We start from the raw sequence: 25,877 nt of genomic DNA, 5'->3' as shown, positions 1-25,877 counted from the left end.
TCCCTTTATCTTTTGACTCATTCTGGGTCCTCTCTGATCCATGCCTCACCCACCACAAGAGGGTGTGGTCCACAAGGGCAGAGGCAGTGTTGCTCTCACTCTCTGTCATGTGCACCTAGGATTGGCCTGGAGCAAGGAAGTGGCTGCATCCGGCTCTGCAGGTGTCACCTGAAAGGAACACTGTCACACCCATTCTCCAGCTGGTTTGTGGCTCTACCCTCTTTGAGCGCAGACGACCACAGAATAAGCAGAAAACAACTATGCCAATGAAAATGCTGACTGCTAATGATGGTTTTGGGGTGCTCAGCATATCATGTTAGTGTCTTATATATGTATTGTATTTACTTCCTGGTCAGTAAGGTGGGCATTATGGCCTCTGCTTTGCAGATGACACAACGGATTGTCAGAGCAGTTAGGTATCATACCCTGGGCCACACCAGGAAGAGGTGCTGACGTATCTCTTAACTACATCTGCATATTCCTAAAAACTGCCCTAATCCACTGGGTCATGTTGTCCCTGGTACCATTACAATTGCATGACAGCTCATACTAGGTCACAGCCTCGTTTATAAAAAAGAGAAGATCAACAGATTCCATCCACGGGGCTGCCTGTCCTCTCTTACTTTTGCGCATTCATTAAAACTCAACTCCTTCTCTAGGATTCAACAGATGTTTCAGCATTAACTAAAATCCTCCATTATTTTTTCAACTCCTGGAGGAAGGGAGAGAAGAGGGAGGAGAGGCGAGATGTTCACAAAGGGAAGTCTGTGATGCTGAATCAGCCTCGGAGCTGAAGCGCTGGCAGAACGATGCTGCTACCACCCAGAGCAAATGAAAGAGCCACTTTGTTAGTAATGGGGGAGAGTGTTAGGGGATGCGAGCTTTAGCTAGAAGAAAGTCAAGCCTCAGGCAGAAATCAGGGCAATTATTGAACAAATCTGGGGGCATCGCATTCACTCTGAACACTAAAGAGATGACGGCCTTCTGCTCAGAGGCAAACGACAGCATTCAAATGTGTGTCCCACCCGAATTCAGCCCCCGCCCCCTTTACCCAGTGGAAAGAATCAAAGGGACTTCTCCTTCAGCCTGGCTCTGCCCGGGGGTTGACAAATGCGAGATCAGCCCCTTCTCGTCACCACCTGGCTCCCTCTGGACCTTCTAATGGTTCAGAGGGCAAAGGAATAATGTAATTTGTCAGGAACGGGAACAAACGTTGCAATAACAACGTCCACGTAAACTGAGCAAATGCTCGGTTTAATTGTCTCTACAAGTCAGCCTCGCAGGAGTTCAGCTGGGAAAGCTGATGATCTAAAAGAAATTATTTTCTTATCTTTTATTGAAAATTTCAAGGAAAACACATGCCACAGCCCCTCGGGACAAAGCAGAGAATCGGTGGGACACGGAAGACGGATGTGTTCCAGTGTCTTGACCCATCTAACTTTAGGATATTGAGGCTACTATCATAACTTTCTGCCTTAAATGACTTTATTAGAGAAACAAGATTTATGTTTCTGGTCTAGGAGGCAAAAGAAACTTGGATGTCCATAAAGGATCCTGCGTTAGTCACTCAGCCTATCTGATTAGGGGCACACAGGGCAGAATTTTAAAGAGAAAGTTATCCTCCTTTTGGTGGCCAGGTTTCTCTCTTCTTTGCAATTTACTTTTATACGTTCCCTTGAGCTTCCTGGCATGTTATATTACTTTTTTGTGTCTGTTAAAAGTTTCTGCAGGAAATAGTAACCCTCTCGTTTCCTGATTTTCAAAAATGAATGTACACATATGTTTAACATCAGCTCCCTCATATCCACCCATAAATCTGCACACTAGACCAAAAGGACATGCATTTTAAATAATTCACATATTGTGGTATGACCTTGTATTACACTGAAGGAAATTAGGCCAAAAGTCACAATTAAATTGGATCTCAATCTCTTCTCTTTATTCGTAAGTTTTAAATCCTCCTGGTTGGCTAAGTGATGTCTAGGAGAATAGAGTTGCTTATTAAGTCGGAGCTTTCCTGATGGCTTTCAGCAGGGGCAATCATAGATCCCAGCCTAGTCATTATTTTCCCTCCAGCTGGTCCCCCCCGCCTGTATCCACTGCTCCTGTCTTCATTAAGGACCTTCCCATTTCTTGCCTAACAACCGCAGGAGCCTCCTAAGTGGGCCCCCTGGCCTCTTGTCCTCACTCCCTCCCATCAGTTCTTCATAATGCTGTGGAATGTTTTTTTCTAAAACACAACTCTAATCATGTCATATCTATTTCTTCATTGCCTTCAGGATGCAGATGCCAACTTCACAGGTTGGCAGAGGGTCCCGCATGAGCTTCTTCAGTCTCATCTCTTGTCCTTACCCTTCTCTCCCAATATCTCATGTCCAAGGCCAAATGACTTGCAATTCATCAAAAGTAGTGTGCGTGCAGACTGCTCCCTCTTCTCAAAACTGTCCTTCTCAGTTCTCTTCACCAGGTTAACATCACTTTACACGCAATCCAACTCAGATACTGTCTTTTTCCTGAACACATTCTGTGCAGTACAGCTGTCCCGTCAGGGGTTCCCACTGGATCTGCTTCTCTTTTCTCACACTTTACTGTAATCTTATGTTAGCTTTTCCTCCACTTTCCTGGACTGTGAGTTTCTTGAAGGAACTGACCTTTATCTTGTAGTTGTTTTTCAAGTACCAAGAGTTGTGCCTGGCATATATTAGCAGACACTCCACAAATGTTGGATAAATGAATATATTAAGAGTATATTAAGAGCTGAGAGTCACCGTATTGGGTATGATTTGAGAAACTGGGAAGCCAAACGTCTCCAAAAAAAAAAAAAGTACTGATGCCTGAAAATCTACCATTCAGGATTTATTCCATAAATGATTTATTGCCTTATCCCTGGAAGACTATTAAAATGTAAATAGTCTTGTAAGAGTGAGCACAGTGAGTCACCAACTCCTGACCTTGAATAGGTTTTTAGGTTCCCACTGTCACCAGAGAGAACTGAGGACATAAGACTGCAAGATATAGGTGGTAAGAGAAAGGGCAGATAGCAAGAGCATCAGGCCAGACTGTATAGGGAGCAGAGGAGAAGAAGAAAATTATATTTATCAGCTTTATAATTTTCCCCGACACCAGCTCTTGTTTTCCATCTACAAAGTCAGGATTCTCCCTGTTAATTTCACTTATGGGAATTGAACAAAAGTGAACAGGGTGATTTTTCTTTCATAGGTACAACAAATCTTGGTAAACAAAGAATGGAAGAATCCCAAGTGACTCTGATAAACCTACCTCCCGTCTTCACTACACTCAATTCCCCAAACTCATATCCCAACGCCCTTGCCACACTCAGCCTCCTGGTCTTACGCTGCCTTGAGTTTCTGGAGTTCTTACTTACTGTCAGATACCTGAGGCATATCCTGTTCAGGTTTTTGTCTGATGTCTCCTCTGCTTCCAAATTCTCTCAGAACACCACTAATGCAACCCAAGGGGGCTTTTTCGTGTGCTCTCTGGAGGTGCTGACGAGAGCACTGCTCTATATTTCCCTGCATACCTCCTCAGCCCTGCTTTCTCAAGGGCCACCCATGGTGGAGCCCAGCCTCCAACATTTTCCCTCAGAGGGCTACACTCCTTTCCAGAATTGCCATTCATCAACCTCATCATTCAGATGTGATCTAACATCTAATTATTCTGATTACACTACTTTTGTGCAGAGGGTCTTATTACCTTTGCACTTTATTGAAGATAATATGATTTAGAATAGTCAACTGAATTCATTCTCCCAATGGTGGGAACAAAGGTTTTAAAGCTACACAGACCAAGGAAAGTATTTCCTACTACTGTCATACGTCTCATTTTGTGCTTATAACAATAATAAGCTTTGCATTAAAAAAAGGTTTCTTCCAAAGAGTTGAGAACTTTTCCTCATGGCCTAATTGTGAGTACGCACAACAGCCAAGGAAGAAGATGGTAGAAGTCCCATTCCTGAGTCATGGGACTCCGCAGCTCGTCACTGCGGCCCCTGCACATGTGCAGGTGTTTGGTGAACCGCAGCATGGCTCCCTGGGTGTCCTTTTCATACTCGAGACACAGCCTGCAAATGGGAGGGATGAGTCCTCACCTTCAGGAAAAGCGCTTTCCTCATTTGCACTCAGACCCAAGTGAGCTGTCAAATTTCTCTGTACCTTACCAAATAGAGGAGGCACATACCAATTTTTTATGATCAGATCTAAGCATCATCTGACATAGCACATCAAATTAATTTATTGAGTCACTCATATGGTTGGTTAAAATTCTGAAATTAAGGAGAGATTCTCTTATTAGCTCTTTAGAATCCCCTTAAATTTCCGATGTTTCAATTTCCACCTCTTTTTTCCAGAATGAAGGCCTTTTTGGAGAGGAAAAGTTACCAAAAAAAAAAAAAAAAGGCCCAGATAAGATGAAAAAGTGAAGGGTCATACTAACAAAGAAATCAGGCAAGCATCTAAAGGTCTGCCCTGTCCGCAAAGTTGTCTCTGCTCCCAACACCTTCATGATTCCTTACGAGTTTCCAAAGACACAAGCTGAGTATCGAACTCAGTTGGCTTTGCTATGAAGCCCGTCAGCAATGACTTGAATTCTGTCAGGCGATGGGAGGTCTTGGCTGAATTTACTGGCATATAATGGGAAAATACACAGTATAAAGAAAATACCCAGCAACTAAGGTGCTTAGACCTAACTGTTTTTGCATTTGACATGAATATAGAGTTTATTACTGTGTCCACACGATTCTGAACACTTTTGTGATGCCAGTTTTTTCTAATCTTTAGCCTACAATATATTCTAATAAAATATACATGTACGTCTAAAAGATAACTTAAGGTAAATACCCCTCTACACAAGAATATGAATGCCTATAACCTTACCAACATGGAAAAGGGCAGGCAGAAATTCATAACCTAATATTTTAAGGTAATTTCTTTAGGTTCAGTAAAATGCCTTTGAACTTGAACAGATTTTCTTCAAGGAGGTTATAGAGTGCAGTGAAGGAGAAAAAATGATCTGGATAATTATGCTGAAAATATGAAGAAAAGAATTTTGTAGATTATTGTGACCTTTCTTTTACAAGTGGGAAATAAAATAAAGCTCAAATCTTCAGTAGAATAATATTTACTCATCATATTAAATTCATATAACCTTAAGCCTCTCCCTTGATTATAAATCCATCTGAGACTTGGCCATCACAGCTAAGGATTTCTTTCTTTTCTTCTCTTTTTGATACTTTAGGCTGAGCTGTCACAGACCCCTTTGACTCTTAAAGGGAGTACCGGAAGCATGAATGTAAAAGAACCAAGTAAATAATTTTTTAAAATAGGCGTGTAAAAGTTTTATTAGTCATTAGTATTTGTCTCAGCCTAGGCTATCTTTACCTACACCTCACTCCCTTCTTCTCATCACAACTCGCTATAAGTTCCCAAGTACATTCAGACAGCGATCCTCAAATTACTCAGTAACAGGAATCACGGAAATTGTGGCAGTGATTATAACTTCCTAGCCCTGACTTGACTTTCTGGAACCAAATCTCAGATGGGGTAGGGAATACAGATGATTCATAGCAAACACTTAGAGTGTTCCCCTAAAACACAGATTTCTAAGAAAAACAAAAGCAAGTCGATGAAAACTGGAATGAATACGTTAAGGTGATTATTCATTGACTGAGATGATATTCACTGAGGGTCTTTTAGGTGACAATCACTTTTCTAGTCCTGGGGCACTATTTACACACTATTAATATGGTCAGTTGTCTGGTTTTAATAAGTTCAATGCCTCATTTTCATTACAGCAATGCTGATTTTTAAAATAAGTCTTATTACATGTATCAGAACTTACTTCCAAAACAACCTTGATTAACAACCTTGATGGTCGTCCACGATGAGTAATTAGAAAGCACGAGATAAATAGAGTGGATTATTGCTTGAGTTCAGGAAGTGCAAGTGTCAAGACCCTATCATTCTGAAAAGAGACAGTTGCTTTGAGACTACTTTTCAAGTGCTTTGAAAATCACTCTTTAAAATTGTTGCTTTCTCACTCTGGCAATAACTGAGAGATAATAATGTCCCTTTTTCCCCAACTCCAACTTCAAACTTCATCAGATTATGTAAAAACATTGATGGAACTGGGCATGTTAAGATTAAATATAAGAGGGGGCCGGCCCTGTGCCTGAGTGGTTAAATTCGCGCGCTCTGCTTTGGTGCCCAGGGTTTCGCCGGTTCGGATCCTGGCTGCGGACATGGCACTGCTCATCAAGCCATGCTGAGGAGGCGTCCCATATGCCACAACTAGAAGGACCCACAACTAAAAGATACAACTATGTACCAGGGGGCTTTGGGGAGAAAGAGGAAAAATAAAATCTTTAAGAAAAAAAAAGATTAAATATAAGAAAATAAGTGAAAGAAGGGAGTCTTTGAAATAAATTTATTTGTGAATGTCCAGAGGGCAGAAATAGAATGGAAGTTAGAAAAAAAATGGTTAATGGAAGTTAGAAAGATTTTAGTCAATGTAAGGAAGAACCTTTAAAAACTTACTTTATGGAATGGCCTGGCTTTCAGCAGAGACTGTTTTCTACGAGCTCTCAGACTAAGGGTTTTGAAAGATTACAGGCTCCACGTGAGAGCCTTTTTAGAGGTACCTGAAATGGTGGTGTGCACTGTAGCTTCCCTAAAGAATTAGAAAGGTTAATTTTAGGAAAGCTCACTCTTCAGTTCATCCTTGAAGTATGTTTGCCTTTCAGAACCAAGTAGAACACCAGATAAGTAAAGACTATCTTGGGGACCGTGATTTAAACAAAAAAATGAGGAGAGAAGGATGGATATATGACGCAAAATCTATGCCACCCGGTATAAGCACTGCCTCGATTCCCCGACTCTAAGGGACAGAAAGGAAATTAACATGTGAGAATTAAAAAGAGAGAGAATTTGGTTCAAGATAAATGGGATTTTTCTGGCAATTAGAACAGTTAGGTCCAATTTGCTTAAATATGCTTTTATCAGCATCACAGAAATATGCTTTCACTTTCAAAACTTCTATGACATCATTATCAAAACGTCTGCACGCCATGTTCAAGGCACAGGGTGACCCAACAAAATATCTGACATAATTAAATAGCTTGTGCTTCTTGGAAAAACAAGCATTCAACAGCGTGTGCAACGTAAAGCTGTTTGAAAGGACCCAGCACCTAGCAAACGCCCATCCTGCCACATGGTAAACACGCCATAAAGATGTGTGGAATGCATGGTTAGAACTAGATGAGTGCTTGGGACAACTCAAACTTCTGTTCCAGGAATTTAGAGAGTGTTAAATCTCTCTCATTTATTTATTTAAACAGCCCTATGAGGTAGATTCTATGACACTTCTCTTACTGGTGAGAAACTGAGGCCAAGGAACTAGCCCAAGGTAAGTGTCGGAAACAAGAAATAAACCCAAGTGTGTCCGGTGCCCCAGACCACACGCTTACCCACTGTTAAGTCTCGGCTGAGTCATCTCCATACACTCTTCTTGCTCTGGCATATTTTTCTTTACATGTTTCAGAATGAGCTCCATCAGCTCTCATTCATCCTCCGTAGTATGAAGAAACTATCGCTCTAACGGCACACAGAAAAATGAACTGTATATGGAAATGATTTTGCCAGGTGGAGATTTAATACATCTTTTTACATAAATTACTACTCTAAGTCCTGAATGTGCATTAAGTTTAATCATTTGTTTTAAATGTGTCTCCCCCCACACACAGCTCTTTGACCTATATTCTGTTATTTTCATTATTAATAAACTCATAGTGTTTGATATCAGGCACTTGTTGCATAGTGATTTTCACATTTAGTGAGCAGGAAAAATCATCCTCTTGATGACCATTTTGTAATTCTCCTTCAAAATGTTTCCTTGGGATGTTCAGATTGATTAAAACTAATTTAGAGGAAGAAGGAGTCAAGCATCTTCAGTTCCTAAGCTAATTAGCATCATATAAAGTCTCTGTAATTGACATAACATTTCGTAGTTGTATTTCATCATTCATTCGGTGATTATTCATGGAGTGGAGCCAAAGCAGGAAGGAAGTGGGAACAGCACAAAGGGAATAAGCAGGTGAATGTGCTCGCATAGGACTGAGGGCATGCCTCGGGCATCATGCCATGCCACGTCCAAACAAAAATATGGCAGTTATCTGTTGTTTTGTCAGAGCCACACCAGCTATTTCCTCTCCCCTGATCTGTTATCAAGCTCAATTAAAACAACTATGTATGAACACAGGAAATGCAAATCACATGAGAGACAGAGTTTGTAAAAATCCATACATGCTGCATCAATTTTATGCAAAGAATTCTGTATACAACGGGCTCTTTGGGATAAGCAGTCATTGTTTTGTCTTTCGTAACATCAACTGCAACAGACTAGGGATACACACCCAAACACCCCCTAAATAAATAATTATGGTTTATCCATGAAGTTTGCTAAATCCTTTATGAGTCTGTTAACATTTTTAGCATTATCTCCTCAAGACACTATAATCTTCTGTTTAACCTAGTATTTCACTTTATTTGAATTAAATGCATCTCCTCCAAACTTCTTAGAATGTTTCCAAATTCTGGAATTCCTAAAACGGGCTTATTTGCTTGCTAGCAGGTCAGTTCTTACAGAAGTTAAAGCAACAGAAATTTGTCCTCCTGTGTGTCTTTTCTGCACCTGTACTCCTCCTTACGGGCCACCTTTCCCTCCAAGCACCAGGTAGTCTTTGGCAGTTATCTCAAAGAAAATGACTTAGTGACAAATTAAGATATTTAATAATCACGTGAAGTGATTAGAAACTTTATTATTATTTCTTCTTTAGTATGGAAAAGTGATAGCTTAGGAATGAGCAAAAAGTCAGCGGGGAATGGTGTTTTGAATGGGCCCCATCCTCCAAACTCATCTTACAGTCAATTCCTCCACTCAGGTGAAGGAGCAGTGAGGACGCAACCCGCTCACCCATGACTGCAGACTGACAGCTTTATAGGCTTCGTCTTGCTATAGTGAAGCATCTACATATTCCAAAAACAAGTGTGTCCTCCTTTGAAACATCAGTCTGTGGTTATTGTCCTCTTTGAGAATTCAATTCTAAAATCACGCAAGTTTAATTAGAAACGCCATGACAAGAGGTTTTCACTTTCATTTGCCGATAGTTTTGGGAAATGAGGAGGACATTCACGTCATCTTTTAAGCAATTTTTAGAACAAACCTGGTTAGGAATTTTAAGAAACATAAAATTAAGAAAGAAATGATGAAAAGAAAATGCATTACAAGTGATGGTGCTGCTATCTAAAATGTGCATCTGAACAGAGGTGCCAGGCCGTGGAGGGAAGGCATGTGCGGTAACCTGGGGCCCGTCTTCTAGCACGACATGAATATTGCTTACTGAACAAGACCCAGCTGCCCGCGCTCTGACTCCTGAGCATTTATAAAGAGAAAAGGTGGTATGAAACAATACCAGCCATTATGGAGTAAAAGAAAAGCTCTCAGCGCTAACAAGAGAAAATCTTACTTTCTTTAGAAAGATGAGAAAGGATTACAGGACAGTCCCTGCTTGCCATCACAATCAGAAGCTAACACCAGCTGAACACCCCAGACTAACTCCCTTCCTCCCTAAACTGCCACCCTCCCCACCTCCTGCCTCCCACGACTTCAGAATGTTTTTCTGCTGCTCACTTTCTGTATTACTGCCTTTAGTTTGTTTGGGGAGTATCCATCTCATTAGGTGAGACAATAATCTTTGATATTTTTGACATCCCTTAATTTTTTTTCTCATAGAGAGATATTTGGAAGCGAGATAATGTAAACAAAAATATAAACTTCCTTAGATTAAAGTCAATATTCTGACACCTGATACGTTAAGCTTTCAAATTTGTGATAAATCGTTGATGGAGATGAAGTAACTATATCTAGGTGATTTTTTGGTTGGTTTCTAAATGTGCCCTCTAGCTCACCCAGTTTTACACCACGGAAATTCAGACAACAAAGTAAACTTACTATTATGTAAACATATATAGAGACAGTAATTCTTAATTTCTTAAGATGATAAAAACCACTTAAGAACTCAAATAATTATCTGAAAACCTAGTATTTTACTCCATTTGCCTCTTTGCCCATAGATTCTTTATGATAATATGAAATTTGTTTTCTATTAAGCCATTTTATTAGTGATCAGAATGAAACCATAATTGATCTTACAGCTTGAGTCTCCCTTTTGAGCAACACTGCACACTCAAAAGAGGTGGCATCTCCTCTGATTGCAGGGAGAACACGCCACGGTTCTCAGCAGCCAATGCAGCTGGCTGCCAGCAAGGAATTTCTGGTAAATGCTGTTTATGTACACTCAATTAACGTAAACATTTATTAGTTTGTTTGTTTATATTGAGGTAACATTGCTTTATAACATTACATAAATTTCAGTTGTACACCATTATATTTCGACTCCTCTATACTCTAAATCATGGTCACAATAGAATCTAGTTTCCATCTGTCACAGTACAAGTGTCTCCCTTTACCCCTTTCACCTTCCTCCCACCCCCTTCTCCTCTGGTAACCATCAATCTGTTCTCTATATTTATGTATTTGTTTGTTCTTGTTGTTTTATCTTCCATATATGAGTGAAATCATATGGTATTTGTCTTTCTCCGTCTGACTTATTTTGCTTACTACCCACAAGGTCCATCCGTGTTGTTGCAAATGGCAAGATTTCATCTTATTTTTTGTCTCAGTAGTATTCCACGTTGCATATATATCACATCTTCTTTATCCATTCATCCATTGAGGGACACTTAGGTTGTTTCTAAGTCTTGGCTATGGTGAATAACATCGCAATGAACACAGGGGTGCATGTATCTTTAAAAATGAGTGCTTTCCTGGTTTTTGGATAAATACCCAGAAATCGGATCACATGGTTGCCCTATTTTCAATTTTTGAGGAATCTCCATACTACTTTCCATAGTGGCTGCGCCAATTTGCATTCTCAAGAGCAGTGTACGAGGATTCTCTTCTCTCCACAGCCTCTCCAACACTTGCTATTTCTTGTTTTTCTTAATGATAGTCATTCTGACAGGTGTGAGGTAATATCTCATTGTGGTTTTGATTTGCATTTCCCTAATAAATAGTGATGTTGAACATCTTTTTATGTGCCTGTTGGCCATCTGTATGTCTTCTTTGGAAAAACGTCTGTTCAGATCCTCTGTACAATTTTTAATCAGGTTGTTTTTTTGTTGTTGAGTTGTATGAGTCCTTTACATATTTTGGATATTAACCCTTTATCAGATATATGACTTGCTAATATATTCTCATAATCCACAAGTTGTATTTTCCTTTTGTTGATGGTTTCCTTTGCTGTACAGAGCTTTTTAGTTTGATATAGTCCCATTTACTTTTTCTTTTGTTTCCCTTACCTAAGGAGACATATCTAAGAAGATATTTCTAAGACTGATGGCAAAAACCACACTACCTGTGTTTTTTCCTAGGAGTTTTATGGTTTCAGGTCTTATATCCAAGTCCTTAATCTTTTTTGAGTTAATTTTTGTGTGGTCTACTTTCATTCTTCTGCATGTGGCTGTACAGTTTTCCCAACACCATTTACTGAGGAGACTTTTCTTTCTCCATTGTATGTTCTTGGCTTCTTTGTCAAAAATTGGCTATCCATACATATATGGGTTTATTTCTGGACTCAAAATTCTATTCCATTGATCTGAGTGTCTGTTTTTCTGCCAGTACCATTGTGTTGTGATTACTACAGCTTTGTAGTATACTTTAAAATCAGGGAGTGTGATACTTCCAGCTTTGTTCTTTCATTTTAGGATTGCTTTGGCAATTTAAGGTCTTGTTGTTCCATACAAAGTTGAGGATTCTTTGTTCTTTTTTCATGAAAAATATTGTTGGGACTTTGATAGAGATTACATTAAATCTGTAGATTGTTTTAGGTATTATGGACATTTTAACTATGCTAATTTTTCCAATCTATGATCACAAAATATCTTTCCATTTCTTTGTGTCTTCTTCAATTTCTTTCAACATTGTCTTACGGCTTTTAGTGCACAGGTCTTTCACTTCCTTGGTTAAATTTATTCCTAAGTATTTTATTCTTTGTGTTGTGATTGTAAATGGGATTGCATTCTTGATTTCTCTTTCTGGTAGTTCACTGTTAGTGTATAGAAACACAACTGATTTTCGCATCCTGCAAATTTACTGTATTTATATTTTCGAATAGTTTTTTTGTGGATTCTTTAGGGTTTTCTACATATAATATCATGTCACCCACAAATAGTGACAGTTTTACATCTTCCTTCCCAATTTGGGTCCCTTTCATTTCTTTATCTTGCCTAATTGCTCTGGCTAGGACTTCAACACTATGTTGAATAGGAGTGGCAAGAGTGGGCATCGTTGCCTTGTTTCTGTTCTTAGAGGAACAGCTTTCAGTTTTTTACCATTGAGTATGATGTTAGCTGTGGGTTTGTCATACATGGCCTTTATTATGTTGAGGTACTTTCCTTCTAAACCCATTTTATTGATAATTGTATCATAAATGGATGCTGAATCTTGTCAAATGCTTTCTCGATATCTATTGAGATGCTCATGTAATTTTTATTCTTTATTTTGTTAATATGGTGCATCACAACTGATTGATTTGTGAATGCTGAACCATCTTTGCATCCCTGGAATAAATCCCACTTGATTATGGTGTAAGTGATCCTTTTAACATATTGTTGTATTCGATTTGCTAGTATTTTGTTGAAGATTTTTGCATCTATGTTCATCATACCTTGGCTTCTAATTTTTCTTTTCTGTGTTGTTCTTGTCTAGTTTTGGTATCAAGGTAATGCTACCCTCATAAAATGAGTTAGGAAGTGTCCTCTCCTTTTCAATTTTTTGAAAGAGTTTAAGAACATTCTTTGAGTGTTTGGTAGAATTCACCAGAGAAGCCATCTGGTCCTGGGCTTTTGCTTTTGGGGAGGTTTTTGATTACTATTTCAATCTCGTTACTACTGATCAGCTGATTCAAATACTCTATTTCTTCTTGATTCTGTTTTGGAAGGTTATTTTATTCCAAGAATGTATCCATTTCTTCTAGGTTATCCAATTTGTTGGTGTATAGCTTTTCACAGTATTCTCCTATAATCCTTTGTATTTCTGTGTTATCTGTTGTAATTTATTTTCTTTTGTTTCTGATTTCATTTATTTGAAACTTCTCTCTTTTCTTCTTAGTGAGTCTAGCTAAAGACTTGTCATTTTTTTTTTATCTTTTAAAGCACAAGCTTTTAGTTTCATTGATCTTTTCTACTGCCTTTATAGAATCTATTTGATTTATTTTTGCTCTGATTTTTATTATTTCCTTCCTTCTACTGACTTTGAGCTTCATTTCTTTTTCTGGCTCCTTTAGGCATAATGTTAGGTTGTTTATTTGAGATTTTTCTTGTTTCTTAAGGTCAGCATGTATTGCTATAAACTTCCCTCTTAGTACTGCTTTTCCTGCATCCCATAGATTTTGGTATGTTGTGTTATAATTTTCATTTGTCTTCAGGTATTTTTTGATTTCTCTTTTGATTTCTTCATTGATCCAATAGTTGTTCAGTAGTATTTTGGTTAGTCTCCACAAATTTGTGACCTTTCAGCTTTCTTCTTGTAGTTGATTTCTAGTTTTATACCATCGTGGTTGAAAATGATGCTTGATATGATTTCATTCCTCTTAAATTTATTGAGATTTGTTTTCTTTCTCAACATATGGTCTATCTTTGAGAACATCTCATGAATACTTGAGAAGAATATGTATTCTGCTGCTTTTGGATGGAATGTTCTATATAAATCTAGCAAGTTCATCTGGTCTAATGTTTCATTTAAGGCCAATATTTCCTCCTTGACTTTCTGTCTGGATAATGTATCCATTGATGTTAGTGTGGTTTTAAAGTCCCCTACTAGTATTGTGTTGCTGTCAATTTACCCTTTTAGGTCTGTTAATAATTATTTTATATACTTTGGTGCTCCTATGTTGGGTGCATATATATTAATAAATGTTATGCCTTCTTGACAGATTTTCCCCTTTATCACCATATAGTGTCTATCTTTGTCACTTATTATCATTTTTGGCTTGAAGTCTATTTTGTGTGATATAAATACAGCTACATTTGTTTTCTTTTGGTTGCCATTGTCTTGGAGTATCATCTTCCGTCCCTTCTCTTTGATCTTATGTTTGTCTTCAGATCTGACATGGGTCTCATGGAGTCAGTATATTGTTTGGTGAATTCAATCCATTTACATTTAGGGTGATTGTTAATATATGAAGAGTTAATGCTGTCATTTTATCTTTTATTTTCTGGTTGCTTTATATTTCCGCTATTTCTTTTCCCTTGTTTTTCTGTTGGCTGTTTCAGTTTGGTGGTTTTCTGTGATGTGTTGCACAATTTCCTCTTTTTTCATGTTTTGTGTTTTTGCTCTGAATTTTTGTTTTGTGGTTATCAGGAAGTTTGTACAATAAGTCTCATAGATGAGATGATAGCCCTTTTTATGCTGATAGCATCTTATCTTCATTTGCCTGTGTAGGTTTCATCCTTTTCCTTTTCCCCTTTTTTGCTTTTGTTGTCACAAATTATTTCTTTTTGTACTGTGAGTTCATTACCAAATTGAAGGAACTATAGTTATTTTTAATGCTTCCTTTCCCTTTAAACTTTATGTTATAATTGTTTACTCACCTTTTTTAATATATAGCTGCAATTTTATGATTCTGTTTGACTATTTATCACTTTACTCAAAGTTTCTCTAATTTTGCCTGTTTGTTTCAGGTAGAAGAGCTCCTTTCAACATTTCTTGTAAGGCAAGTCTAGTGGCAATGAACTCCCTCAGCTTTTATTTGTCTTAGAAAGCCTTTATTTCACCTTCATATCTGAAAGATAACTTTGCTGAATAAAGTATTCATGGCTGACAATTTTTCTTTCTCAATATTTTTAATATACCTTCCACTCTCTCCTGGACTGTAGAGTTTCTGTTGAGAAATCTGCTAATAGCCTAATGGGGGTTCCCTTGTAGATTATTGTTTCTTTCCCCCTAGCTTCATTGAATATTCTTTCTTTGTCATTGACTTTTGACAGTTTGATTAGCATGTGTCTCAGATAAGATTTTTTTGCATTGAGATAACTGAGTGTATTATTAGCGTCATGGCTTTGTATTTCCAGTTCCTTTCCCAGGTTTGGGAAATTGTCAGCTATTATTTCTTTAAGTAAGCTCTCTGTTCCCTTCTCTCTTGCTTTTCTTTCTGGAATACTCATTATCCTTATGTTGCCCTTTCTAATGGATTCAGATAATTCTCATAGAATTTATACATTTTTGAAAAATCTTAGTTCTCTCTTCTTCTACCTGCATCATTTATAGGTTTCTATCTTTGAGATCACTAATTCCCTTTTCCGTCTGGTCTGCTGTATTTTCAATGCTTTCTAAAGCATTCTTCATCCCATTTATTGAATCCTTTGGCCCCTGAATTTCTGTTTGGTTCTTTTTTAGATTTTCATTCTCTTTGGTAATGTATTCCTTCTGTTCATTGATTTTACTCCTGACCTCACTGAACTGTCTTTCTTGTAGCTCCTTGAGCTTCTTCATGACAGCTATTTTGAATTCTTTATCAGTTAGATCACAATCTTCCATAACTTTATGTTTGGTTTATGGAGAATGCTTATTTTCTTTTTGTGATGTCATGTTACCATGGCTTTCCTTGGTGCTTGCTGAGTTATTTCTTTGCTGGCACATTTGTCGTGACAACCACTTTTCTTATTTAGGTATAGCTTTGTTTGTTTTGATTCAAACTTTCTAACCAATTGGAGATTTGAGGGCTTTAATCTGTTTTGTGTGGTGCGATACTGTTAGTTTTTTGTTTCCCTTACCTGAGGTCCTTCTGGCTATATTTGAGGAGCTGCAGGTTCCGCCCTCCACTCCCTTTATTTGGGAAGCTGCACTGCTATGGCAGGGGGAGGGAGTTGGGGAGGAGGGAGCCAGGTTTTGGGGGCACATCTCTGTTGTTGTTTGTTACCTTGTGGCTGTAGGTGCTACTGTAGTCAGGATGTTGGAGTTGTATGTGCACCTCCACAGCTGCTACCAGGCTCTGAGCCACAGCCATGGGCCTGAGATCATGGGGCTCCACCTCTGCTATTGCTCTGTCCCCTTGTCTGCAAGTGCTGCTGCAATTTTCTGGCCAGAGTCACATATGTGCCTCTGCTGCTTCCCACTGGGTTTTTTTGGGCTGGGAGTGACTGATTCAGCTGCCACAGCTGGGCATCCAGGGTCCTGGGCACTGCCTCTGCTGTTCCCTCATTTTGCCTCCTCTGTGTGCTCTAATCCACTCACCTTTGTACGTACCAATGTGCAGATCTCTTGGCTTTCCGGTGTACTGGGCAATGAGTCCTTTGTTGGGTTATGAATGTATTACTCACTGTAGATTGAAGGGGAAGGACAAAAGGATCCTCTCACACATCCACGGTGATGATGTCTCCAAAGTAAATATGTACTTACTGAGCACTGCTGTACATAAGACAGAGTGTTGCAGAAATGTGGTAATGCAGTCACCACCTCACTACCCCACAGACCCTCAAATTTTTCTTCTTTCAGAGCCTCACACCAGAGGAATTCATTCCTAGAGTGGTGCTTTCCTGCCATACATTGAACATTAATTTATAAAATAGTAACTAGTCTTGATGCTATAATGGATATACAGAATAGTATAAAATACCCAAAACAAAGGATCACAATAGCTCAATAGTTTTTATGGAAATGAGTAGCATGGATCTTGTTTACAGGAGTTTACAAATAAAAAGTACTTGATATATGACACAATATATCCATATTTTTGATGGCTTTTTTTTATGAAGAAATGGTATTTTCAACATTTCTGCTTGCGAGGTCCTGAGAACAAATACAAATAATCAAATGCGAAAACAAAGCATTAGTAAGCACATAGAATTTGTTAATTTATTCTGCACTTACTGTGTGTCTGAAAAAAGATGAAACAGGTTAAATAATGAGTTTTATTTGAAAATGTTATGAATCTATACCCTCTAAAATACAATGCAAACTCACTGAACAAGTACCAAAACAGTAACTTTAGGCTCCAACTCCAGTTATGCTTCGGTGTTACTTTCATTGGGGATGTCTGATATAAAATCCAGGCAAATTTAGTCTATTTTGGGAGAAATTTCATTGAGAATGTCAGCTATATTTCTGTCAAAGGGGACACATAACAGAAAAATCAATATTTTCATAAGTCTAGAGAGTCAACAAATTTAATTTGTTCTAGTTACCTGCACTTGCACACTTTTTTTTAAAAAGGAGATTGATAAATACTCCCCAATAAAACTTTCTGCAACTATGTCTTATTGATGCATATGCTAAAATATATAAAATATCTTTTAGAGTTTTAAGTTGATTTAAAACATTTATTTGCTCGTTTTGTTTTCCTTTCTTTTAAATGGGAATATCTTTTAGATTTTGTTATAACTGTAATAATAAAAGCTTCAACAAAATGTTGGCTTTAACACAAAGTTCCTGTAAACACAGTAGGATGCATTCACGTATCTTTTATGGAGGCATCTGTGCACCACCATTGCGAATGACGTGGAAAAGATACATGAGACTTAAGGAAGAACCAGAAAAGGGAAATGTAGATAATCTTGGTTACAGTTTTAAAAGAGGTTAAATGAAGAAAATTCTCCAGTAAAGAACAAAAGCTACTTTGATCAAATTCTTTAAAATTGTATGATTAGCACTTGAGATTAGCAAGCTAAGGCCATCCAAGGATTTAATTCCTGGTCAATCACCTATTTCATGTTAAGATTTGGGGCTAGTTCTCTGAAAGATCTAACTATCCCCAATCTCTGTAAAATTCTAGCTCAGTTTTTTCACTCTATCTAGGCAAAGAGAAGCAATGTTTTCCCTCTCTCAATTACCAGACATTTACCTCTCAATCATTTCTGTTTAACAAACTATTCTGCATCCTCAAAACTTCCACGTGATCTTTTTGGAACAAACTTTTCTGACCCCAGTTACTCTAAAAGTCTCTTTACTACTGAATACCACTGTATAACTGTGATGTATTCTTCATAAAGGTAAAGAAAGATCTGACAGTGAGGTATAAAGTCTGAATCAATGGCTTTGTTGACAGACAGAATGCGAGAGAATAGCAGAGACCTCAACAAGCTCACCTGTCTCTGTCACTCATCTCCATTCTCCATTTTTGAAATTTACCTATTTTTTTAACAAGGTTAGGAAAGCAAAAATAAATTAAATTCAACACATTTATTGGACATCTATTTGAATGCTTAGTATTATTTCAGGTACTATGGTAGATTAAAGAAAAGATGTTCTTTTGGTTTCTGCCCTTAAGTTGTATATCTATTATTCGATATTTGATCCAAAATGAGAATCAGAAAGTTATAACCAAATTATTTCACACTTGCTTCTACTACATACTCTCTTTTTCTCATACACACACACGCACACACACACATACAGTTAATTGTTAACACAATAGTTTTCATCAGAATATGAAATATAATCGTGTTTGGCAAACAAACGTTCATGAATAATTTAAGGTAACTATTTCAGGCCCCCAAAGTAACACTCTTTTTATTGTGTTTTCCAAATCTCTCAGTAAAGCTAATTATGTTGCATGAAATAGTCCTTATCATATCTCCTATTATGGATTTTATGGTTCGTTTTACCGAAATACTTCTTCCCTTCTTTATTATGTAGGACTTGGCTGCTTTTTCCCGTGGTTACTTTACTACCAAGACAGGAAATCACGTTGATAATGTCCTATGGATCATAACAAATTCATCTATTCGCACGAGTAGAAGATCTGTGGGAACAGCAAGGGCCAGCCGAGCACAACATGTCAGATGCGCCGACTGCTCCCAAGACAGCAGGCAACATGCAGCAAAAAGAGAAGTTCAAGACCTCACTGAAGACAACAAGCTGCAGCAACAGCCTCCCAGCTGAGTGACATGAAGCCCGTAATGGAAACATTACTCGTGTAGGTAGGCACACATGAAATATTAATTTCCTGGATTGGCGGCATTTGCATAGTAATAATAAGTTCATCTTCTTGGTTTGTCTGGCCTCAATTAGCAATTCTATTGTCATACCTGAGATTTGGGGAAAGAAGGAGAAGAGAAGGCTGTAGAAAATGTCCCTCTGGAAACAGCAACACTAATGGAGCTTATCACTACCATCATTAATTTAATCAAAAACCTTGAGGCAGAGGGCTAGAGCAATCTGTTAAGAAAACATTTTCTAAAAAGAGAGTGCCTCCCATTTCAATTAGGGTCTTGCTCTTTTTTTCTCTTTGAAACATTCTCTTTCTCTGTTCTCCCTCCCCACCACATCCCCCTATCCTGCCACTGATTAGATCTGCAACTGGGGGCTGTATTTTTACTAAAGAATGTCTTCTTGCAAACTGACAATTTTGTAACAACATCCCTCTCCTCTAACCTTCTTAACTGATTTCTTTTTTTTTTTTTTATGACATCTCAATTAGTTCAGACCCTCTCTGCCAAACATAAAGTCCTTGTATCTCACTGAGAGAATGCCCCAGAGAGAATGGAGTTTGTTTCATGGTGTGCATGTTAATATGCTATTCTCTTTAATTAGTTTTACAGATAACTCCTGACAGTGGATAATTCTGCTGTAGTTGTATGCGAATTTGCACACACATGTGAGGTCAGGTGTGTTTCCTCTTCCACATACAAAAACAACAAAAAAGCTATGAGGGTGGTCACTAAGGATTGAATTCTTGAAAATAAAATCCCAAGGATGACTATAGGCATCTTGCATATAAAACAAAAATATCCATCCATAACTTGAGAATTGTAAATTTGTTGATTTTCAAACCTCAGGAGCATCATTATTAAATATACATAAAGTGGTGGTGGTCTTGGCGCAACATGAGACTCCTCACCCCTACCTCCAGAGAACAGTTTTACTACCGCAGAGAAATCCTTTCACAGCCCCCATTGCAATGATGACACTTTCGATATGAAAGGGTTATATCCTCTGCTGGAGAGAATTTCCTGAGCCAAAAATCATGGGACTACCTCAACAGGAACATCTCTTTGAGAGCTGGAAGAAACAAAACTGCATTTCGGACTTCAGTGACATCAGAGATAATAGTGATCTGACCGTGTGGCGAAGAATACGTGGGTACCACCTCCACCTGTATTCACTGGCAGCTTATCCAGTGGGTGCTTCTGCACGGTAGGAAGAAGTAAGGTGCATGCTCTCAGCTCACCTTTCCCAGTGCAGCTATACTTTAACATTTTAAATAGCTCTAAGGAACACCATGGAATGATGAGGTCATGAAATGGCATGTAAGGGATTCTACCTATGGACCGCTACAAGATCTGAAAAAGCTTTCATAATAAAATATGCTCAGAAGACAGAAAAGAATGTTTTTATATTATTCTTTTCCATTCAAACAAATACATTTAGAGTTTTTGCTGTCTTAGCTATTTAAAATTGATTTGGAAATTGGGGAAAATAAATCACAAATAAAGATATTTTACAAAGCATTTAGGCAGAAATATCCTTTAAAATAGAAAGGAGACATCCAAAAATATAAGTCATCTCAGGCATTTTCTTTAAAAAGTGGAGATTCTGTGCCCATTCCTGACTGCCCGAGAGAGAAGTATTGTACGTGTGAACATCTGTGTTGGTGAGTAAGAGCCAGGCACCAGTAACTTTAAAGTAAACATTCTCTAACACCTCTATAATCTTCTGCAGTTGAAGACACAAACAACAGTGAAACGAGCATTTCAGCCTAGTGATCTATCGCTCCTAGAATGAACAGAAATACGCTCATGGTCTAAGTTAGGTCTTCACATGGATAACTATACAACAAAATTAATCAGTTTCTACAAACATTAAATATTAAATAAAAAGGCCAGCATTAATGCACATGTGAAAAGCTGTCATTTTTTACACGAGGGAAAAATTATAAAGAGCTCTATTTTTTTCTCTCTGATTCATATAATTCTTAGTAAATTATATTGAGGGATGAGAAACCTGGCAAGTGACTTCTGAAGGTAGTAAGATATCACTAAAATAAATTAACTGGAATAGCCCTTGACATCCCTCTCTCCCCACCCACCCCATATATACATGCCTATCCGTAGAAATCAGAATTGAAATATCAAAATTATCATACATAAATATATACTTTTTAAGGTATGAAGACTAGGTAACCCTGATTTCCTCACATATGTCAGGAACTCTGCTGAGTGCTTTATATGTGTTAAAGTGCTCAACCCTCAGCAACCTTACAAGTGTGATAACCATCTTATTGAGGAAACTGAGGCACAGAGAAGTACAGTAACCAGAAGTGACTGGAGTGGGATCAAAACCTATGTACATTTAACCCTCAAACTACTCTATCTCTACAGGTGGGGAAGGAAGGGGTAGAGGGTTCAGGAAATTTGAATCAGCTGTGCTCTTGCCCATTAAATGATCTTCATTTTCTCACTTCAAAAATGTCTAAATAACTTGAAGTTGTGGATTTCTATGTTACTTTTCAGCTCCAATCTGCATAATCTTCCCAATTGTAAATTGCCTCCTCCTCCCCTTACCCCAGAAGTTTAGGGTCGAAAGGGCATTTGAAATCACCAAATCCAGCTCCCTCCCTCCATTAAGGAAATAGATAAGCAGATCTGATCTACAGCGATTTTTCTACATTAATGCTTCCTTCAAATGAAGGGAACAGCGCATAGGTCATGAGACTGTTAAAGTTTAAGTGTTAGAAATATCTTCTTTTTGTTAACTTTAATCTACCCAGAGGTCTAAATATTGACTCACTTATTTGTTTTTTATATCCTTTGCTTTTTATACATCTAACTTTCTACAAACATAAAGAATAGGATTATTATGTAAAGTTTTGAAAAATATAGGAATACTATAAATAAATAAAAAACCTACATAATTCTACCACCCAAAGAAATCTACTAAAAAAGAATTTCCAAGCAGTTATTTCAAAATATATATAGTTCAACTTTAATAATTAAACTTTGATCTAGTGACCTTTTACTCAACATTATAACGAGAACATTTATCCATGCCATTAACTATTATTGAATATGATTTTTATAATTTCTTCAGTTTATTTATATTTTTAATTTTTTATTATAACTTTTAAGAATTTTTTAATAACTCATATTCTGACTCATACCTATCAACATTTCCTTTATGGTTTCTTCTTTTGGTATCATCTACTTGAACTCCAAAAGAAGTTAAATATTTGCTTTTATTTTCTTGTGTAATTTTTATGGTTTCTTAATACTTCCCATGTTAGCTCTTTAATCTATCTGTCATTTATCCTGGCATATATTTATATGATTTGAGAGATGATGAATTTTGTGAAACCTCACAAATGATTTCCTCTATATAATAGGCCCTCAGATATTTGAAAACTGTAATCATGCCTATCATTTCTCTTCCATCCAAATCACAGTTCTTCTCTATGTTAAATGTGATCAATTCTTTCTTTTTTCAAAGTGGTTTGAAAAGTAGCCTCCTCTGTTTGTTCTCAAATTTCCCAATTTTATTCGGAAGTGTGATGTCCAACCCAGGACACAATTTTTTAAATGTTCAATCAGTGTCCATGCATCTTAGGGCAGGAAATTATAGTTCCAAAAATGCAACTAAGATTAAATAGGGTTGTTGGCTACCGCATCATAACCTTGGCACATATTCAACTGGTACTTAACTGAAATCTCCCAGATCTTTTTCACATGAACCACTACTGTCAAGCCCTATTTTCTGAAAATGCTGGCAATTAATCTGCAAGGCTTTCATCTACATAGCAGTATATATGCGTTTGATATACTTTGTGCTTTCAAATGGTGATTGTGTTTCTGATTTAAATAAGATTATGCAATTACCCAGGAACATAGAAGGGGACTCAATGAATGCCTTTGATAGGAGTGATAACGTGGAGTGTACAGATGCTGGAGATCCTATTCAGTAATCCTTCCTCATAAACATAGTTCATCTTACTGCTGCATAGAAAATGTGATGGCCATATAGTGAGCAATGCTTTCATTTAAAACACATACCTATGGTATGGTAATAGGGATTTCAAGGAATTCCTTTAAGGATACCAAGAAACAAACTTAAAACTTCTCAGAATAAAAGAGGAGTTTCAGGCACCAAAAGAACTGAGCAGACCACTTTTTTGCAAAGCCTTTGTGAACGTCTTAAGCCCATCTATTCAGAGTAAAGGTCAAGTGGGCAAACTCAGCAATTCTATTTCCCCACAGAGCTGCTACACTTTTCTGTCCCTTGATGGCCCCTTCACTAGGAGTCTATTATCTTCCATTCTGTTTCCAGTACCACCCAGATCCTTAACTGGAAACCCACTCAACAGCTCCTTTCTTTCACGGGTTGACTTTCAGCTTCTTGTAATAGCTTCATGTCATACATCTAAAAGCTTTCTTCCGTTGCTCTGTTTGTTTAAGGAGGGCAACGTGAGAAAGCAGAACCCATCCTAAACAAGCCTTTCACTGGTAGACCAAAGGCAAGTAAATTTGCTAATGAAGGCCTCTTCTAGTTCATTGGGTGGCACTTTAAAAATAGCATTTAGATGACATGTCTGGAAATGTCTTTAAAGACTATCTTAAGAATTTAATTTCTACTTGAAGGAGCATTTAGCATCTTCTTTTAAATAACAGTGATTCTTTAAAAAAAAAAACCAAACTGGAGTTTACTGTCTAATCAGACAGACTACAGGTTGTGTGTGCATTCTATCAAGAACTCATGGAGTGAAAGCTTTTTCCTGCCCCAGTACCCGTTTAGGTTGGTAGCTATTTTCTGTTTAAGTCTTAATCCAGATCAAGAAATCAAACACAAGAAAATAAAATCTAGTTGCTCTGAGCTGACAGCTACTTGGCAGATCAAAAAATCAAATTCTCCTACTTTCAAAGTTAGATGGAGAAAAAGGAGAAGAAAAAAGTTGCTTCGTGGCAGGCTCTAAGCTTTCCATTTAAAGATGTTTATAAATTGATGTGATCAGAGTGGGGCCAAAGAAGTCACGTTCACAGCAGCAGAGTCAACACATCAAGTTTAGCTCAAGTTAGCTGTTTTCCTACATTTTTTACATTTCAGTGCATATTTCCTTGCCATTTCTTGACGGGTAATTCTTGATATGGAAGCACACATCTAAACACACACATATTCTTAACAAGAAAGAGAAAACAAACTAATGGCCAAAAAACGTGAACATGGGCTTTCTTCTGTTTGAAGGTTAATGTGTAACTTAACATCGATGTGTGGAGCAGCATAGTGGTATTTACTTATTTAAATTTCATGACAAAATGAATTCAAAATAAATGATTAAAAAAATGACTGGTTTACCTTCAGTCACCAAGTAGAAAAGAAGTGCACTTCCACAGGCCACAGGACCCAAATGGCAGAATTTTAGACAGGTTTTTATCCTATACCTTTGTCATGTGACTTGTTTTACCACATTGCCATTGTTCTCTTCCCAATATTTAGGAGACATAGTCAATGAAGAGAGCAGTTTGAATTATCAGGTAGCAGTTATCATCAAATAAAATATATTCAAAAAGCCATTCCTCTCGCATGTTACATCATGGCCTGTTATTTCTGTAGGGTTTCCACCTTTGGAAGTTGCAGTGGAAATGATAATTGCATTGAAAGCAGCTGCCTTCTTAAGATGATGACAGACCAAGATTACATGGAGCCCAAGAACAGGAAAGAGCACAAGAAAGGAGCCAATGGCACACAGTTTACCGGAGTAGTGCTCGCAGGATGTTGCCCTCAATCCTTGACTTGGTTACAAAGACTCTGTAATCTGATCTCAGTTCACTTCTCCAACGTCATCTTTATATCATGCCTCCTCAACCACTCACACATCGTTCTTCACACAGATAGATCAATTTGTGGACCCTAGAAAGCACTATTTTCTCTCTAGCCCCTAAGTCTTGGCACTTGAATTTACTTCTACCTAAATTGTCCTCACCCTCTCACCCCCATTAATCCCAATTGCCTGACTAGTAACTCCCAGTCAACGTTCAGTACTCAGGCCAAATCCCGGTGCTACTGCCTTGTCAATTTAGGTCCCCCTCCTATGCAGTTTCACACCACCCCTTACTCACTTCCATGACACGTAACAGTGTTGGGATAAAGCAGAGTTTTTCAAAATGCGTCCAAAGTTCACACGTGTCAGAGTCTCCTCAGAAGCTTATTAAAACACAGATTTCTGGGTCCCACCATGATCCCACTGAATCAAACTCTCTGGGAATGGGGTTGAGAAATCTGCACTTTAAATAAGTTTTCCAGGTCATACCTGTCCATCCTAGCTTCAGAACCACAAGAGGAGAAAATATATCCTTTGGAGAAGTAGAAACACAGATTGAAGATACTTTTGCTTTTTAAAATATCGAGAGAATAAAGGGTAAAGACTTAAAAATGGAATATACCCTTATTATGGGAGTAGAATCAACTACATCTCTGAAAGCTACAATTCTATGAATGATTTTCTTCCTTTTCTAGTCTAGAAAAGTGAAATCATGCCCTATACATGTCAATTTCATTCCTCCCGGCAAGACACAGAATAATGACTCCTTTAAAAAAGACTGGAGCAAAAAGGTGTGTGTGTGTGTATTCAAGAGAAGTACTTTTAAGAGACATTTTAATTAACCCCAATTTAATAGACAATGCTGAAACACAGGGGACTTAAGATACTCCCGACCTATAGCTTTTTAGTGATAATGATGATGATAAATAAGGCTACATTCTCCGGTCTAGAAATACTCGCCACAGGCATGATTTCTGAACAACTTGCTTCCCTCACTTCT

General features: G+C 37.8%; 1 protein-coding gene across 4 annotated transcripts in view; it reads right to left on the bottom strand.

Moving 5' to 3' along the window:
• UNC5C (unc-5 netrin receptor C) overlaps positions 1-25,877 on the bottom strand; it is a 357,910-nt gene that overhangs the window by 214,754 nt on the left and 117,279 nt on the right. The window lies entirely within an intron of this gene.

The sequence above is a fragment of the Equus caballus genome, chromosome 3 (assembly GCF_041296265.1).
Source record: "Equus caballus isolate H_3958 breed thoroughbred chromosome 3, TB-T2T, whole genome shotgun sequence".
Classification (NCBI taxonomy): Eukaryota; Metazoa; Chordata; class Mammalia; order Perissodactyla; family Equidae; genus Equus; species Equus caballus.
This window is presented reverse-complemented; position numbering and strand designations above follow the sequence as displayed.